Below are 18,682 nucleotides of genomic sequence, written 5' to 3'. Positions count from 1 at the left end.
ACAACAAAGGTGATATTTATCCAAAAAGAAGTTACCTCCTCACCTATAAAGAGAAAATATTTGCATCCTTACCTCTAAATCAGTAACACACAGATAAAATCCTACAGTTAGAGGACCACATTATGTTACCTTGATGTGTACACATTCTGTTAGTTATACTATTTTTTTTTCTTTGCATTGATTATGTTCGTTAAAAGCAATAAGAATCATGCCACATACAAATATATGAGGGCTGCTCGGAAAGTAATGCCCAACATATTTTCTTATGTTGGTCCACAACATCAGAGGTGGATGTTAGTGGTATCATCACCACCACGAAGAGGCTGAACCTTCCTGCCAATATTCTGTCACATTTTGTCGCCCTGAGGCAGTGGCAGCCGAGGGGCAGTCTGACAGAATGCAGTCTGACATGGAAGTATGTATGAAGCACGGGCGTGTCACTGAATTCCTCCATGTGTAAGGAAAATTGCACCCACTGACATTCACAGACTCTCACTGAATGATGCTTGCTGAATGTTTGCTCCAGCATGTAGGCCATGATTAAGCTAACAGAAAGGAAAAGAATGTGAGAGGAAAATGTTTAAGAACAGTTATACCAAAATTCATATCTCCTTGATAAATACCCCCACAGCTGAAGAACTCAGCCATTATGCAGCATGGGATACAAAATATGATTAAGTAAAAATCCTTGTAATGTCCTTGAAATATTCCCTGATTTTTTTTCTTGAAAGTTGGAAGAAAGCTTGACATTTACTTTAAGTATTTACTTGTGGCACCTTGGAAAGTCTTGAGTGAAAAATACTTAATAGGCAGCTCCTGCTAAAGTGTCTGAATTGCAGTGCATTGTTGTTGATAATATGGATCTATTTACCCAGTAGTACTTGGTTAAAAGGAGAAAGAGGGAGCAGGGGGAAGCCTGGGAGGACTGTCTTCCTAAGATGAAGCTGCTGAGATGGAAAGAATTCAAAAGGTCAGCATAGCATCGGGGGAAGTATTTGTAAGAGAGAAAAACAAAACAAACAAACAAAAAATAGCTACTGCAAGTGAGCCCAGAACTGTCAGACATTTACTTAAAAACAAGAAAAAAGAGATATGTCCAAGAGAAATATTTCTAGCTGAGGAAAAGAGAAAAACTTCGGTTAAAGCTTTAACTATGTCACACCACACACATCTGCTAATACGGGCTGCAGAACTCTTGGCATATTTCTCTGCATTAAAGAACATTAGGAAAGTTTTACATATGACTAATGATTGTGTAAGGCTGTTACTTTACATGTGGATCAGCCACGAGAACCGAATAAGATCAGGATTTCACCAGCGGATTGAATTACACAGCTATTTCCCAGATACTAATGATGGAAAAAAAAAAAAAGAAAAAAAAAAATTCCTCACTGAAGCGGGAATTTATCCTACTGATTTCACGCTCTCCAGACCAAAATTCCCACAATCTCCTCTGAAGCCCCTCTCTGCTCAAATTCCTACTTTACATTGCTATCAGCTTAAATCTCTCTCTCCTTCCCCAGCTTTTAATCCAGCTTCAGTTCTTTCTCCTGCTCCTGTCCTTTATTTCTTCCACAGCCTACCCACCCCCCGCCCCGACATTCCCCTCCTCTCTCTGTTGTCAGCCTCTACAAACCCTTTTTTGTTTCTGTCCCCCTACCCCACCCCATTCTCTCAGTGTGCTCTGTTCCTGAATGCTGCTTCAGCCACCGGCCCCTGCTCTGCTCACACCTCTCTCTCTCTGCCTCAACCCGATTTCTTCTCCCTTGCCACCGCATTCCTTTCTCGCTAGACTCCAAAAGGGGGAGCAGTGAGACCACAGAGACCGTTTTTCTGCTCGCAGCTGCTGCTCGGGATGCTCGGGCTGAGGGGAGAGCAGCACTGTGTGCAGGGGGAAGGGGGGGGGGGGTGGATCACGCTCCGGGGACCCCACATCTGCAGCTCACGGGTGCTCCATCCCGCGAGGATCAGGCAGAAGGCTGCCAGCCAAAGTGCCTGAGCACCCAAAGCTTGCAGGGTGGCCGCACAAGGGGATGAATTCTATGCCTGCAGTATGTTTCTCAAACCTGCGCCATTGCCTTGCCCATTCCGGATGGCTAAGGCTTCTTCTAAAATGTGGAGGTAAAAAAAAATGCTGCATGGATTTGTGTGGGGTGAAAAAAACCAAGTTGTTCGTTGAACTACCTTTTTAAGGACCCATAACTGAGGAATAACAGAGACAACAGCAAAGAGCAGAATTTCTCTGTAGCCAGTCCACAATCCATTAGAGGCAGAACTCAGACATAGTCTTGAAATGAGTCATTCTCTACTTTGTAATTGATGAGAGGGAGAAATAAGACTAATATCAGTATTATCAGATACTGAACTCTGTTTGTGGTACTCTTCAGATCTTTCTGTAAGATGTTCAGGGAAAGGGCCAAAGGTGGAGAAGGGGAAGGGTCAGGGTGAATTGGAAAGAGATAGGCTCAGTAAAATAGAGAGGAGGGAATAAAGGTGGCAGCTGCCTATCTTGTTACTGAGTCTTCCTACCAACTGATTTCTTCTGTGTGGTCTCACTTCTTATCCCCTATGTGTGAATGCTGCAAAGTCTCCATGTCAGTAGCTGGAAAGGGGGATTCCAACCGCAGGACCAATATACGTATGTGACAGCAACTGAGGAAGCAAAGGTGATGATATATGTGTGAGATAGCTAAATGTTAGGAACCGGACTAGCTAGTAGGTAGGAGGCAATGACCATCTGGAAGGGCTCAGGGTCTGTGCCAGAAGTTAGCAAATGGACTTAAGGTCCAGGTATGGATGTTAGACAGAGGCCATCTTGAGACTGTGATTGTGGGTGTATGCGGCAATTAAGAGAGTGAGGATGTGTGCTTTCACTTACAGGATTTTCACAGAAGAAGGAGCAGGACTGATTTTAACAGTTCTGTTTTCTGTGAGTTTTGGTGATCCTATATGTGAGAGCTGCTAAGGGCAGTGCTTGCCTGTGGCAGCCTGTGTGACCATATTGTCCTCTGTGCAGCGGGTATGTGCACATGTCTCTGGGCTACGTGCTCAGCCCTACCTCTGGCCAAAGCTCAAAATGAGACTAGCAGCAGCCACACAGGAGTGATACAGAGGGAATCCCAGCATCCCAGCACACGCCGTGCTTGGCTCCAGCAGCCAGGAATGGGAACACAGGACTCCAACAGGTCTCAGCTTCAGTAGCATACTCCCAGAAATAAATACTTTTATTTCTTAATAAAAACTTTTTTTTCTTTATAATAGGAAAAAAAAATCTCTTAAATATTATTTAGTCTGGCAAAACCCTAGAATGACAAGATTCGCATCAAACATTTAAAATTAAAGAAAGGTATAAGGAAGCAAAAGGAAACAGCTTGAACCAGCTTTATTTTTTTCATTCACTGTTTCAGAGTACAAAAAAAATTATCCTCATTCAGCTTCGACTACATGCACCTTGTTACAGCAACAGAGCATTATGGAGTAAGATGAATACTGATTTAAAGATTTCAGCCACTCACAGAGGTCACAGTAAAAACAGACCTCAGATGAACTTTGCTTTCAGTAAGCAGTTCTCAGGTCTTGAGGAGCAACTGAACCATCTCATGGAAGTTTTCTGATGAAGCCTTTTGCCATAAATTTCTAGAACATGAAGTTAATGCTTCTGCTACAGTTTAGGGAGCTGTTGATATTGTTTGTTAGGCTGACAAGGCAAATTATTCCTGTGAGAAAAACAACAACAACAAAAAATAGATTATTTCTATTTCTAGAGGCAATAATGAATTGATACGCAACAGTTTATGCCCAGTGTTCATTGCCTTCTTTATCAAGGGAGTGGCAGATAGATTGATAATTTGTTCCCTGCAAGGAACGGAAGAACAAGAATCCTTGCCCCATCCAGAAAAGGAAACAAGCAGACATGGTGGTGAGGGAGGTGAGGGAGCAGGCTTTGCTGGGTTAGAGCTGTAAGAATTTCATAACATTTCTGTACAAAAGGCCCGAGGCTGACTATCAGGTCATGGAACAGCACCACATGTACTGTGCTGTGAAACATCACTTCCACGCAGCTGTTATTACTGTCACTAGTTTGATGTCAAGCAAATACCTCCCTTGCACTATAAACTTTTGAGGATGCATTGCACTTTCAGATTTCATTCATTTCTTCCAAATGAGAAGCATTATCTTCTAATCTTCTGTGCTAGCAGAGAAATACCAGGGAGTCTGACCCTCCTTCGGATTCCTTGCCTCACCTGCCTGCTGGGCCCTACTGTTGACAAGCTTGTTTAAATTACATTTTCTTTGGTTGGGAAAGTAACACATTGCTTATATCAGGACTGTGACTGAAGCCCAGCACATCAGAGAAGCACAGCAGTGCTGTGAAGTAATCATAGATAAAAACAGGACATATTTGTAAACAGGTTGTGTGAGCCTATTGGTTTTCATTCACCTGTGGAGAGAGAATGAATGTCTTATAAATAAAGCCAAAGGGAAAGATGCTAAACATCCTGTACTTAGTAAATGTATGCATCCACAGATGAACTTACTTGCATTCTTTTTGCATTTAGCTCTGCATTCAAAATAACTTTCTGCTGTAGCCTGTAAGGCAAACGAAGGGATATCACCAAAAACGAGGGCAGGCTCTAAAGTAAAATAATACTGAAAGAAATTCAGCAATAAGGTCCATGGTGAACTTTCAGCACACGCATATCTGAGAAATTTTCTTGGTTTGCGTATGTGAGACAGAATTAACTCCTTTACTGCTAACACCTTCTTAAGGTGAATGGAAAGGCATTTTTTTGTTTGTTTACCCTACTCATATCTCTCATTCTCAGTTTGGGTATCTGAGGAAAACAGGGCTGAGATCTTTCTGAACTGCTTTTTGCCCCTTAATGCATAGTGCATAAGGGCCCTACTCCAAAATATCTAAGAGGGAAACAGTCCTGAGTATGTTCTCTACACAGTTCACAAAATACCCTGAGGTTGTGAATACTCACTAGATCATTCTGTCCCACAATGCAGCTCTCAAAACAAACAACTGGGGTAAATGCTTGTAAAGTCCCCTCATTTGTCTGGAATTTGTCCCGTTATCACATTCTTCTAGGACACACATATGTCTGAGATCACTGAGATTCCCAGGGTAACTTTTGCCCCACCAATCTCCTCTCGAGCCACATAGGCAATACCAACTCTGCAGTTTTTATCTCATCTCTAGCTGCCTTATCTATCATGTTCTTGCTAACAGGCACCACTGTGGAGTAACTCATTTTAGTTATTTCAGCTGCTTATCTTAGGAGGCCATGAACTGCCATAGGAGGTACGTATCAAGGAAGCCCAGGTGACTGGCTCAGACTAAACACCAAGCTTTCAGATGGTTGCAATTAGGGGAGATGACTCCCACCACAGATGAGGTGATTCTACAGACTTCTACCTCTCCCCAGGAGACATCTGAGAAAAGGAAGCTTCCAGAGAAGAAGTAGGAGTAAGAAAAGTTATCAAGCAAAAACCATCTTTTAATAAGCTGTCAAACCAAAACTCTAACAAGATGAATCCTTTTTCTCTCTGCTATGCTGGTCTTCTAAATTTCAACTTCCCCCCCCACCCCCTTCCATGTCTTCCCATGGACTTCCTGCATCTTATGTAGGATCAGTAGAGGGGGAGTCACATAATCCTTCTTACAGGGGTATTTTTCTTTCTGGTCCTGGGAAAGAGAGATGATCTCACCTTACTGTTTGTCTGTACTGAATTTTGCACCACTTTCTTTAGCAGCTGATGACATAGGCTGTAGCTGTCCCCTTTTCTATTAGTTTCTTCTTGGTTGGTCGTAGGAGAGTTTCTGTCTGATCAGATCAAAATGTCTTGGTCTTCTCTTATGCAAATTTTCTGATATATGCTGCTGTCATCTAGTGATAAGGAGCAAAAAATAAAGGTTACCCCAAAATGATTTTTAAGCTATCTCTGTAATAAATTTCACATCATCGTTTTGAATCTTAAAGGAGGATTGTTTTTTGGCTATCCTTTTAGTGATGTATGGAAAAAATCTTATTATAGCAGAGAGTTCATCATTTCTCCACAAAATAAATGATCATAATGGCCTCTTAATATAGACATATTGCATTGTATTGCGGCAGAACCTTTTCTGACATAACATGTAATGTGGATATGAAGAAAATTATTGTGATTTTAGTTTTGGAGTTTTAAATGTCAGCCCTTAGGAAAAATGTGCTTTGAAACTTGGAAAAGGCATCGGACCCTTAAATTAAGTAACCTCAAATTAAATTATTTCTAGAAAGGAGATAGAATTATGTTATAAAAGTTAAAATAAAAGAAAGGGAATTTAATGTATTTTAAGATTATATACTGTTACCAAATAAAGTTACACATTATTTTCTGTTTTACGGACTCATAGCATGTTTGCAATTTTCAATTATGTTTGCATACCAGAAAACAAATATTTATCTCCTAAAAGTATTAGTTCTATACAGTACACTTCCAGTGAAGTGAAAAAGTTTAGTGGGGATTAGAAAATTTTAGTTGTACTCAACTATTCCACATTAGACCCAGCGTAAACATTTATAGTGCCTTCTGATCCTGAGGTAGAAATTAAATGTATTAAAAGTACTTTGCTCCTGGGTTAGTACTTAAGTTGTAGTCCCTGGAGGGTAGTAAATGGGCCTATTTATAAGTGAAAAATAGAGCTGGAGTTGAGATTGTGTTTGCCTCTTAGAAGGCATGCTTCCTTTTAGCAGTGAACAGACAAGCAACAACCGCTTGGTCACTGGCTATTTAAATCTGTAAGGCAGCTTTGCCAAGCCGTCCCTTTCTATTTGTATGTGACACAGGAGGAAAGGTATTTCAGTAAATAAATAGGCAAGTCCACTTGTATGCCACACTGCTCTTCATAGACCTTGTCAGTGTTAAGCATCTCTCAGAACTACATTTGAAATAGGGCTAGGAGCTTCATAAATGGAAATCTCTCAATGATTGCACACACATTTACTGTGATAACCAGTTGTGGTAGGCAGGAGTCTGAGAGATGCCTTTGCCAGAGTCCCTGTCTGACTAACAGCAAGTCATTTACAGCATATGAGCCCCTGAAAGCAGAAAGCTGTGCGGATGCTACATGCACTCACTCTCAGCAGAAATTAGCAAAGGGCTTCAGGACAGGAGTATGGGTAAAAACAGAAAAAGTGTACGTGAAAGGGACATAGGTAAGCTAAAGCAGTAATTCATGAAAGGGACAACAAATGTTCAAGATCTCAGTTTAGAGCAAGTGTTCTGCAGTCATTATAGCAATGTGCATTTTTGCAGTTTGCTTCATGGGACATTCTCTCCCTCCTTTCTTCAAAATCGAGCAGAAATTTTTGAAAACTCAGTAATTTTCCTAAGCAGAGCTGGTCTTAGTTCAGTTTTGTGTAATGCATTTGTGACATGCACATTCATTTGTATAATTTGGAGTTACTTTTTTTCAAAGATCTTAATGCATGGATGTCCAACCTTTTGACTTGCCTGGACCTCGCTGAGTGAAGGGGAATTGCCTTGGGCTGCATATGAACTATGTAGGTTGCTCTGAAAGTAATAGCACCTATTCATTTCCATGGAAGCTACAATTGATACAAAGAGCACAATAACGTTATTTGATAGAGCAATTTCTGAACTTCAGAACACTATTTTTTGACATAGTAACCACCATTAGCTTTGCATTTTCACCGGTGATGAACAAGAGCCTGCATGCCATGCTTGGAAATATCTGCATCAGCAGAGGTGACCCGCTGTCACCACTGCTGAAATGCACCACTCACCACCTCACTGTGCTGATATCCGCTATTTGGTCTCCATAAACATTCAGCAAGCATCAGTGAAAGTCAATGGACGCACTTTTTCTTAGACACGGAGGAATTCAGTGATGCACTTCTGCTTTATATGCATTTCCGTGTCAGACACCATTTTGTTGGACTGCTCCTATGCTGCTGTCTGTTGCACAGCAACGAAATGTAGCAGAATATTGGTGGGAAGGTTCAGCCTCTACTGTGATACTACCAAGATCCACCTCTGCTGCTGTGGGCCAACATAGTAAAATAGGAGACATTACTTTTGGAGTAGCCCTTGTATGTAATATAGTTAATGTATCTAAGCCACAAAACTTATTTTACATATTTTTTTATTCTCATAGTCGCAGGAATGATCCATCCTGTAGATACATGTATGCAGGAAACAGGCTGTCGATCCCTCTCTCACATTCCACTAAAGAAAGATATATGGCATTTAGGATCCAATTTTGTAACTCTATTCTATTTCGTTGGTTAGCTTCACTGATGTAATGTTTCAAGATGTAAAATTAGCAAGATCAGCGGAGATATTAGTAAATGTCAAAAGGGATTGTGCATGATACATTTTCTGTCTCTAGGGAGATTGAGAATAAATAGCAAAGGTTACACTTCAAGTCATCCCAGAATAATGTCTGTTTCTGTAGTATTATTTATAGTAGATAAAAGTCCTGAGAGTCAGTGACTGTCAGTTTTGAATGCGGATTGTGCAGACAATGTTTTTTCAAGACTCCCTCAACAGACAGTGGGGACAGAAACCATCCCAATCAGGTATTTAGCTGACATGTGGTAGGCAACTGTTTTAGGCTATGATGAATCCCCCTATGTTTGTGCTCATCTCTCTTCATCACCTTTTCATGGGAACTTAGATAACTCTCTTAGACTAGAAGTTTAACTGTTAAATGGTTGCAGATAAGTGACTTGAATCCCATCCAAAATGACTACAGAGTACCCACATTAGCGCTTGCTTGCTAATTCTACCATCAAATGCAGAATCAGACCCTACTTTATGATACAGCACTGTATAGTATGTTTGAGAGTACTTACAATTAGATGCCTCATATGAAGCTAACAAAGCTTTTGCTTTGACAATATGTCTCTATCTGCATTTTATGGCAGTTGGTCATAATTGTGCCTGCCTATAGCAGTTTATGGTCATAATAAGATATTGACACATTTAACAGCATCCGTTTAAATTTCGTAAATGTCATAAATGCCAACCCTTCCATTAAAACAGAAACAAAAGATATAAAAATTCAGTCAGAGGCAGATTACTTGTGTTTTAAAAATAAAAGCAGTGTTTTAACCACTGTGATGTGGCTGCCAAGGCCAGTAACATATTGCTATAGCAGTGTACTACAAATGTAATAGATAAATAAGAAAATCTGGATAGAGAGAAAAAAAGTCCTCAAACTGCAGAATTCCAAAATTTCTGAAAAGTCCTATGACAAAAATTTTCCACGGTTAAAAAGAAATTGTCCAAGTCTTATTTTTTTTCCTACAGAACTTTTCAGTAACGAAAAAAAAATTATAGAGTTGTCAAAATCTCTCTCCCATTAAAAACTAATCAATATGTATCAAAAATATACCAATTGTATACAGTGACTACTGTTTAGTAAGACTAACCTAGAATATTATGATTGTGTGCAGAAATATCTCATTAATATAATCTCTGTATGTGCATAATTAGAGCTATTATAATAGTGGATTACAAAACTACAGGGTGTTTTTTTCTTTCTTTTTTTTTTTCCCCTTAGAAATCTAGCTAGATGATGGCTTCCTCTGTGAAATCGTTTTATCCTACACTCCAGGATAAGATCTGTCTTTCTCTATCACATAACCTAGAAGATGAAGTGATCTGCAACAGAATTTGTAACTATACTATTGATGTATCCATGCAGAGGCCGATCTTAATGACAGCAGGGTTTCTTCAAGAACATGTATGGATCATTTACTTTTACAGTTCTTTCACTTATTAGAAGCTTACAGTCATCATTACAGATGTGCTTGTGAGCAGATGCTTTTCAAGTTAACACATTAGCTCCCATTTAAGCCCTGTCTGCTTGGTACAAATACATTTGGCTTGTCATCCAAACACAGAGAAGACCTGTAGATTAAAACAGGGTCAAACATGTGCTAGCTTTTTAATCCATTTTGGTAAAGAACTGATCTCCAAGAAGATCAGTTACAGATACCATTATTTTGAAAGTTATCTGGTTTAGAAGTCTATTTCTTAACTATTTGCAATGCTTTTTTGATATTTTTTAAAAGGCATGTAATATATATAGACCACTGCAGATATTCTGATAGACAAAATTAGGGAATACATTGTCATATGTTTTGTCTTTCACATGATAACTTCAGTGGGGCTTAGCATATATTGGGGAAATAATTTCAGTCTATTTAACCATAGAACACTAAAGCCTTCGTAGTCCAGGTAAATATCTTAAACACCAGGTTATTGGCTTGGTCAACTGTATTGCCTAACCTACCCATATATATATCACTGTGCATATAGGGAAGCAAGGTTTGGGGACCAGAAAGACAGAGAAAAGGTGTAGCTTACTCACTTGGAAACACAGCTGGAAAACAATCTTTTTTCAAGAAATTTAGACATCTAATTCTATCTTCCTAACTTTAGTTGAGTAGAAAGAGCATTCACTGTAAGGATGTAAAACGATGTATTAAGTGTAGTCTTGGTGTGTCAAGTTTCATGTTACAAAGCCAGAAGCAATCCATTACAATAGAAATTCTCAATTTACTAATCTACAAACAAAATAAATTAATCAAATAGAGAAATAAATGAAATGGAGGCTTCAGCTCTTTTAATCTTTTAATCAAAGGCTTAGCGGCAGAGTATTATAATGAAGACCCCACATTACCAAGTCCTCATTACTTGAACGCTCAATTCATTAGTGTTACTATGAAGTTTCATAAATTATTTAAAATAGCCTTGTCAAAATAAATGAACAAAGTACATTCTGTGATAATCTAGCATTTTTTTCCTTTTTTCTTTTTTTTGTTCCTTCTTCCCATTGTGTTTTCTTGTGTGCTTTATAGTTCAAGAATTAGTTGATTCACAATGGAGATGGGTTTTGAAACCTATTAGTGTTAGTGGGAGTCTTACAACTAAACTTAGTGGGAGTCTGAGTGGGCCCTGAGTGTTCCTGTATCAATGAAAATAAGTAATGTCCTATTGTTATCTCTAATTAGCCGCAAGCGTAACAGAGCAGAGCCTGTCTGACTCTATGACTGTACAGCACTTAATGCAATGGGGCCTCCATTCTACTTGGAATATCTCTGTTACTAAAACAGTTATCTTGGAAATGCAACTATTTTAAATCTTTGCTATGTGTTCAAGATAGTTTTTATTAATTACCTGTTTCTCAAAGGTTCTACTCTATGGATAAAATATGTACTATAAAATCCATCAAGTAGCTGTTATAAAGAATTACAACATTTTAAGAGCATCTTTAATAGCAGTCAAATGGTCAAAGCAGGACAGAATAGAATGTTTTAGAGGGAATTTCATATATATTTTTAATAATAAACACTCATAAACATATACATACACACATATTTCTGCTTATGCATGTGTACATAAAACTCTTTGGGTTCAGTTGTAATGTGCTACTTGAGCAGATAACCAGCTGCTTGTGGGCTCCATAAGTAGTGATCTCTTCTACAAAACTGACACAGTAGACACCTCAACAAAAGAAAAAAGGAGGAAATACTGCATGGCTGAAGGGATGCAGCAATTAACATCTGATACTAATTAGAAAAAGAAAATTCCTATGATAGCCTTTCTTTTCAGGAAACGTAGTTTGACTCCCCTCAACATGATATTCTCCCTAATAGTCACAGTGGTTGGATGTCGGCACTTGGTCCCGTTACAGAATTCCCCCAGTCAGTGTGGCATCAGAATAGCAAGTTAGCAAGTTCTTAGAATAGCAAGTTCTCTGAATAGCAAGTTCTTCTTATTGTGTTTTACACACACCTTATATATCCTTCACTCGTAAGCAGTAAATCCACTCACGGTTAATTATCCTTAAGTTCTTCACAACACCGTAGATAACAAACAAAGGGTTGCTTAACTGTCCCAGAAGTGACCACATTAGCTGTGCGTACTAAAGACTATTCTGTTTACACCTTAGCCCTGTCTCCAGACTCCGGAGGCCTCATAGAGATAAGATCTACCAGAGTCTGTTGGGCTCTTTGTTGTTAAATCTCCCCCCACAGTTGGAGACAGTAGGTGAATTTTATTATCGGAAGCATAAATGGAAAAGCTCAACTCAGATCATTCCTATAATACACCTGGTACTGGAGACCATTCAATTTCCATGGAATTCTCATATAAAGTATGGAAGAAATATAGTATTTGAACTTTATCTGCAAGAAGGCAAAATCATTCTTTAAACTGAAATTATAAAATAATCCATCTTTCTAAATAAAAATCTCAGATTTTATTTTCATGAAGAAAACAAAATCTTCTAGGCCTACGTGCATCATCTTCATTTTAGTGATGTAAAATACTCTGCCTACTGAATTTATTCTGCTTTGGAATTCCCCTGGATAGTCATGCACTGAGTGTGAGTACTGAGGAAAAGGTATTATTCTTAGATTCTAATGGCTCATCTTTGTTTGGTTGGATAATTTCCTATTACTGTGTGTGCATATGTGAGTGAGAGGGAAGCTGCTGGCACTTTTCTCAGTTCTTTAGTGATCTCAAAAGTACCAGAAAACTCTAGCTGCTTTTTGTCATTGGTGATACAGTAATGCTGGCTAAAATATTGCTGATTTTCATAGTCAGCTCCTCCTGATGTGAAGGAAGAATGTTCTCCCTTCTTTACAGTTAAATGCCAAACCATCTCACTGTCTCTCTTACACCTTCATTGGTCATACACATACTCTCTGTGTAACTGACTACGTGCTTTAGCAGCAGATCATATCATTCCTAGTACTATTTCATGGGTGCAATAGGACTCTGCAGTCACAAAGTAGTAGATCTAAAACCAATTATCTCTCTGCCACAGAATAATTTTGTGGGGAGTCCTTTCATGTGTTCAAGCCTTTGGAAAATAGAATCACAGCAATATGTTTCCTGCTTTTCATTTGTATGACATGGTAAAAGGGACAGTTGGTTCCCAAAAGCACCGTTTCAGTTTATTTGGAGACTCAGCCCTGCATCGCTACCTATCTGGAACACTCTCATCCCTCACTGTAAGAACATAAGACTTCTTTCTCATGAAAGCTTATATTTTTCAGAAATGGATAAGTATACCAGAGAAGACTGGCATGGTATAATGCCACATTCTGGCTCAGTTTGAACCCTTAAAGCAGATAAATATGAAATGTCATAACAGATGTCTGCTTAAAATGCAAGGGCTCTGCTTGTGAATCTTATGTAAGGTTCAGCATCGCTTGTTCTCACAGTTGACGGTGAAGTGGGTCTGGCTCCCAGCCCAGGTCTCTCACACAATGATTAACCTGAGACTACATGGCACCATCTGGTACTGTCTCAGGTAGGAAACATATATAAATGACTGAACAGTTACGCTTTTCCCTCTGTAAGCGGAGTAATATTTGAGGAATAGAGCATTTTTCTTTTCCAAGGCAGAACTGCCTTGAATTATTTCATGTACAGATAAAACACTCAGCACGCCCTAAACTCTCTCCTAAAAACATGTGTGGATCTCTTTCCTTTCTGTTCTGTTCAGACCCATTCTTTCTGTCTTTTTCTCTGCCTTCTTCTCCTGTTCCCCCTCTGCCCCTTCCTCTGCCACTTCCTCCCTCCCTGCCTCCTTCCCTTCTGCTCTTCCTCTCTCACTCCCATTCTTTCTCCTTCCTGCCCATCTTTTCTACCTCTTTCCCTTCTTTCCTTTCTTCTTTCCTTCTTTTCCCTTTTTTCTTCTTTTGATCTTTCTTACACTTTCAATCCATTGTTCCTGAACACTGATCTTGAGAAAGAGGCTTGATTAAACTAGTGACCCTGATCTGCCCCATTTCCTGTTCTTTTTTTTTTCTTTCCTCTGGAGAGGTACTTCTGTATGAACTTTTTGTAAGTCAGTACATGAAGTAAATAACCAGAATCAGCTCAGAAAGAGTGGTGACTCCCAGGGCTGACATGATGGCATGACCCCCACTTCTATCACTTACACGGAAAATTCTGGCTCTTTGGAAATGTCTCATGGCCAGTCTAAATGAATGTTTACGTAAGGAAACAACATAAAGTGAATGGAGGGAAATGCAGGTGAAAAGGATCACCTTCCATCTTTCCCAACCCTCTCTCTCTTTCTTGAGTAGACGTGTTTCAGTGGTTTAAGACCAGGAGGGCATGATCCCCTTGCGTTGCTGCTATTCAGCATTTTAAAACACAAAAGCTGAGCCTCTCACCCTTCTTTATGTTTCTAACAAATCTGTTTAGGATGCCCCTTTAAAATTAATAAAATGTGAAATATGAAAGCCTTAAAATGTGAAATATTTCATACACATGCTTCTCATCTCTGGATGTTCACATCAAGAAAAAAAGGAAGTATTTACAGAGTTAAAAGGCTTATGATTACAAGTAATGGGATGGAATTAAGAACAGACAGATGTAGTTTGAAAAGCATGAAAAAGCTTCCTCAAACTTAAATGTCTGGTAACACAGAAAACACTCCAAAGGGAAGTTTAAATAAACCATCAACACTTAAGAAATTGTCCAATGATCAATTCTTCATTTACAATGACATGAACTAGGCAGCCCAACAGGGCCCATCTATCCTTGGCTTCCATTATTCTATGTTAAAATTAGAAGGCAAATAAGCAGAACAGTTCATGACAGCCTTATCTTTTATTGCCAGTATGAGAATGCTTACTGTTACCCAAGCTAATCATACTGCAATATAACTTCAACATTTTATATTGGATATTATTATAGGTACATATCACTATAACATACTGCTTTCATTTTGAACCCATCATGGTGCTGTAACAGTTTTCTAGCAACACACATTAAATTTAAAAAGGAAAAAATGAGTGGGAGGTATAGTGCTCAATTATATGTACTGTAGCTTCTGTTTCAGGGGTTTTATCGTTAGACTTGGTTTTCATTACTAGTTCACTATAGGAACTGGGATTTACTTTGTGTGTGCGTTATTTTATTTTGAGCATCTCTAGGGCTTTTAAGAGCATTCAGCCTTCTATATACTGTGGTATTTAATTTGTGTGCTTATTTTTTCCTAGCTTTTAATTTCATTTAAATTAATTGTTACTTAGATCAATGATGTTCACATGTCAGTATACTGCTGAGATGCTGGGGAAGAAAAGTGTTTTCAGTGAAATTTCATGAGGTGTGGGGAGACTTACTATATGCAAAACATGTCATTATTAAAACTTTCATTTGAGGTGGTAAAAAGTACTTTTATAATCTTCACTGTAAAGAGAACTAGAAAGTGATACTAGAAATCAGGTCTAGATACACAGAAAAAATAACGCTCCTCAAATTATCACATTTTTGGGAGGAAGTAGATGACTTTATGGAGTAAAAGATGTCCTATTCTCTTACTACTTTAACCACTCTTTAACCACTACCTGAGGAAAGGTCTTCTCATAGAATCATAGAAACATTTGATTTGGAGGGGACCTTTAAAAGTTGTCTGGTGATGAACATAGACACCTACAGCTAGATCAGGCTACTCAGAGCCCCGTCCAGCCTGACCTTGAATGTCTTCAGGGATGGAGCACCCACCACCTCTCTGGGCACCCTGTTCCAGTGCTTCATTACTCCAATCATAAAAATCTTTATTTTTTTTATATCCAGTCTAAATCTCCCCTCTTCTAGTTTGAAACTGCTTCTCCTTGTCCTATCACAATGCACCCTGCTGAAGAGTCTGTCCCCTTCTATCTTATAGCCCCATTTTAGTTAATGAAAGGCCACTTGGACCCCTGGAGCCTTCTCTAGGCTAAACAGCTCCAGTTCTCTCAGCCTGTCCTCATAGGAGAGGTGTTCCATCCTTTGGATCGTTTTTGTGGCCGTCCTCTGGACATACTCCAACAGATCCATGTTTCTCCTGTACTGAGGACTCCACAACTGGATTCAGCACTCACGGTGAGGCCTCACCAGTGCAGAGCAGAGGGGCAGGATCGCCTCCCTTGATTTGCTGGCCATGCTGCTTTTGATGCAGCCCAGGATATGGTTGGCTTTCTGGTGTATGAGGGCACATTGCTGACTCCATCCAGCTGCCATCCCCCAGGCCATTTTCTGTAGGGCTTTACTCAATCATTTCGCCCCTAGCTTGTACAGATAGTGAGGGTTGCCATGACCCAGGTGCAAGACCTTGCATTCGGCTTCATGAGGTTCACCTGGGCCCACTACTCGAGCCTGTTTAGGTCTCTGTCATGGTATTATCTAAGGGTCTGCGTCCGTGACAAGGGGGACAGGCCCGAAAGAAAAAAAACGAGAAAAGAGGAAGGAAAGAAAAAAAATTGCCAGCGAGTAGGGGCCAGCTCCCAGGCGGTCCGGCGGCTAAAGCGGCAGAGAAGCTGCAGAGCCGCACCCTGGGAAAACAAAGGGAAGAGGGGAAAAAAAAAAAAAGCAAGGGACTCATAGGCGGATCTAACACACACACACAAAAAAACAGCGGCACCAATCTGAGGAGGAACAACCAACTTTACTAAATATATCAAAATGAGGCTAGTAGAATTATATTAGAGAGTTTACAGGCTGAAAATCTTACACAGTAAACTGCAGGAGGACCACGTGCTTTCCCCGCCGGGCAGGAAGGAACAGACCCCCGCGTCTCCCACGCGGCTTCACCCCCTCCCCTTCAACGCAAAGACCCCTGGGGAGTGCACCTCCTCCCCTCCCCCTCAGAGGGCCACACCAAAAAAGGTAGTCTGCAGTAACCAGGGAATTAACTCTTTAACTGCCCGTACCTTACATGATGTAATGATGTGGAATACCGACAACAAAAATCACAAAACCGTAACAGTCTCTCTGGATGGTGTCTGGCCTCTTGGGTGTGTTGACTGCACCACACAGCTTGGCATCATCCAGAATCTTGCTGAGGGTGCACTTGATACCACTGTTGAAGTCACTGATGAAGATGTTAAAGAGCATTGCTCCCAGTATTGACTTCTGAGGGATACCACTCATCACCCTCTTTTGATGGTTAGTTTCCGTGGCTAGCATATCTTTGTCCTCTGAGGTACTATATGGAAATGGCACTACTTGTGCTGCATATACAAAATGAGAGTTTACACCAACAGTTTGATTTACATAAAAAATTAAATACACAGCTTCTCTTGCTGATATCCAGTACTTTTAATTAATAATTTGAAATGAAAAGTTCATAATGATACCTTACACAGCTGAAGAACATTCTATTTTGTTCAAAACACATGAGGAAGCAAATTTGCGTTAGGGGTCTGATTTAGATGAGAAAGATACAATCAAATGTTTATTAATTTGGTTTCCATTTATTTCCATTGACATATGTGACACGTAGCTTACTATATACCAGTGATAAATAATGCTATGTGAATTCAGTCTTTCTTGCTGCTGTTGCTGTTGCCAGTGAAAGAACTATGCTATCAGAAATTACTGAGGTACATAATTAAACAGTGATAATTTGTTGAGGTGAGGAGTGAATCAGCATCTGAGAGTTTGGATTACCATTGTAACACCTGTGGTCCTATCTGTCATGCTGATGTCTGAGCCTTTGGTGAAGTAAGTGAGGAAAGTAAGTGTGTGGGGACAAGGAGAGTCACCACAGCCTGGCTCCATCTTTTGTTTACCGAAATATCTGCCTAGAGAGGCATCAGAATTATGATGGAGTGTTGTGGAGGTGACAGGTAGGAAAGGACCATTACAGAAGTGTTGTGGATCTGGGTACTAGCACTAGACACAAATCTGGTCAGAACTGCTATTGCCATGTTATTGCCATGTTATATGATATTGACATAGTAGCAAGCCTAACAGTATTGGCTTTATTTAGCCATGAATTATATATGATTATATATATATATCTCTTAGAACTGTAATATTACCAAAAGCAATATGTATATATACATACACTTATTTATGTATAAACACACACATTTGTGGATAAAGCTGAATATTTGTAAATACACACATATACATATGTACACATACAAAACCATATTCCTCTAAACGGGAAAAATAGACCTGATACCTATATCAAATGGATACTTCTCACTATGCATAGCCTCAGCAAGTATTTTTAATAAGATGTTAAGTCAAGTGGGATGGGAATTGAAGTGAAGGACTATATAGCTGTGATCCATAGTCCTGTCGTCTCTGTAGTGACTGAATAGCTGTGTATCACAGCTTGTAAAAAAAAAACTTACGATGCACAGAGAGCATTTGAAGAAAACATCAGCTCCGTCTTTCTTTTCAAATGTTACTACTTACAGAAAGTCACCAGTATGATAAGAATTTAAAATCCTATTAGGCAATTCAGATTTTTTTCTGTAATTTGACATGAAAGTCTTTTTGTTAGTGACTTTCATATTGTATTAGCTATAAAGAGGGAATGAAGAAGTAGGCTCTGGCTGCTGGCCAAGTCTGAGATGCAATCCTACCACAATAAATTCCAGGATGAATGGCAGAAGCATGCAAATGAGCTACAAATTCAGATGAGCAAACGTGGTGCATGCAGGCTGAAATGAAAGTGCAACAACCTCTGATTTCTGCTAGGACAGAATTGCTTCAGATTTGCAGGGCAGAGCATGGGCTCAGAGCTGTTTTTTATCCTCTAGTCTCACATATGGAGATGAATGCTTCTTTAGCAGGTTGGACAACGTCTGTTCCACCTTATTAAGGATCATTCTTACACAAATCCTCCTCTTTTCCCAATTCGCGG

General features: G+C 39.5%; 1 long non-coding RNA gene across 4 annotated transcripts in view; it reads left to right on the top strand.

The window, feature by feature from the left end:
• Window positions 1-18,682, top strand: part of LOC110386958 — a 225,482-nt gene that overhangs the window by 172,008 nt on the left and 34,792 nt on the right. The window contains exon 12 of one of the 4 annotated variants that reach the window (XR_002432343.1): window positions 9,575-9,757. The exons of 2 other annotated variants lie outside the window; for them this stretch is intronic. This is a non-coding gene — a long non-coding RNA (uncharacterized LOC110386958). Of the gene's footprint in view, window positions 1-9,574; window positions 10,797-18,682 lie in introns of those variants that run through there. One more of the 4 variants, XR_002432342.1, reaches the window with a different exon arrangement.

This window comes from Numida meleagris, chromosome 1 (assembly GCF_002078875.1).
Source record: "Numida meleagris isolate 19003 breed g44 Domestic line chromosome 1, NumMel1.0, whole genome shotgun sequence".
Classification (NCBI taxonomy): domain Eukaryota; kingdom Metazoa; phylum Chordata; class Aves; order Galliformes; family Numididae; genus Numida; species Numida meleagris.
This window is presented reverse-complemented; position numbering and strand designations above follow the sequence as displayed.